The following is a 1337-nucleotide window of genomic DNA, read 5'->3' as shown; positions in this document are numbered from 1 at the left end:
AGCCCGAAGCTGGGTCTGAGTGTGATGCACAACACTTACATGTCTCCACGTGACGGCAGGGGGTGCGTGAAAAGGCGTGATCGAGTCCTCGAACCACACCCAGCAGCCGGCTGGCAATACAAGAGGGGGTTGAGGGGTGCAAGGCTTTACAGGGTCGCACACCACCAGTCTAGCACTCATGGGACCCAGGAAAAGAGGAATTTGCTCTTTCTTTTGAGTCGAGTACCGCTGGACTCAGGGGAGCCAGCGGCGGAACAGTAACCAATACTGTTTGGCCTTACGCTTGCCACCTGGATTGGCAGTGTCTGACACAGGCTGGGCGTCCTGCCTGCGGCTGGCTCCATGCTGAGGCTTGGGTGGAGGCTGCTGCGAGCAGGCGGAGGAAATGCCACCGGCGGTGGGGTGGAGGCAGCACCAGGCCGCCGGGGTAGGATGTTCCGGATGGCCTCCGTCTGCGCTTGGGCGGCAGAGAACTGTTGGCGCAGTTTTCCACCGCGTCACCGAACAGCCCAAATACTCCCTGTGAAATTGGGGAGTCCAGGACCGAACCTTGTCCGCATCCGCCATATCAACCAGGCTGAGCCAACGATGGCGCTCATGGACCACTAAAGTGGACATTGCCCGATGACCGATCGCTCATGCCACACCGCTCGCAATTTTTTTTCTGTTTAAACGGTTCTATACTTTAATATACTTTATAAAGTAATCTATTTCTGTGATGATAAAGCTGCATTTTCAGCATCATTACTATAGTAGTGTCACGTCCTTCAGAAATCATTCTAATATGCTGATTTGCTCAAGAAACATTTCTTCTGTGATGCTTAATGTTTTAGTTTGAACCGCAATACAATTTTTTTTCCAGTATTCTTTGATAAATATATGTTTTTGTAATAAGCTGAATCAAAGTATTAATTTCTTTAAAAAAATGTTTAACCCAAAATTTTGTAATATAGTAATATTTAAAGGCACTGTTTACATAACATATCAGTCTATTTCATGGAAGGGCTGTAGTAAAATGAAAATAATCACACAAAAAAAAAGAAAGAAAAAAAACCTTTGGAAAGAAAAACAGTCTCCTCCGTACAACAAAAGTTTTTCTAGTGACCACGCTTTTCAATTCCTCTCAAGGTCTCACTTTGACAATATTTATGATTCTATAAGACCAGGAATGATGGAGAAGGAAAGTAGGACAAAGAGAGATGAAACAGTGGAAGATTAAACTGAATGTGATTTTAAGTTTCAGTTCAAGATCAGTTTCCCCTTTCCCCCCTTTTTTAGTCTTTGATCGTTCTCCCTTTGTATTCGCAATCCTTCTTCCCATTCATCTGTCCTTTATA

This window comes from Siphateles boraxobius, unplaced genomic scaffold (genome assembly GCF_051911475.1).
Source record: "Siphateles boraxobius isolate OS27281-9 unplaced genomic scaffold, OSU_SipBor_1 33, whole genome shotgun sequence".
NCBI classification, from domain to species: Eukaryota; Metazoa; Chordata; class Actinopteri; order Cypriniformes; family Leuciscidae; genus Siphateles; species Siphateles boraxobius.
The sequence above is the reverse complement of the archived record's forward strand: the minus strand, read 5'-3'. Positions refer to the sequence as shown.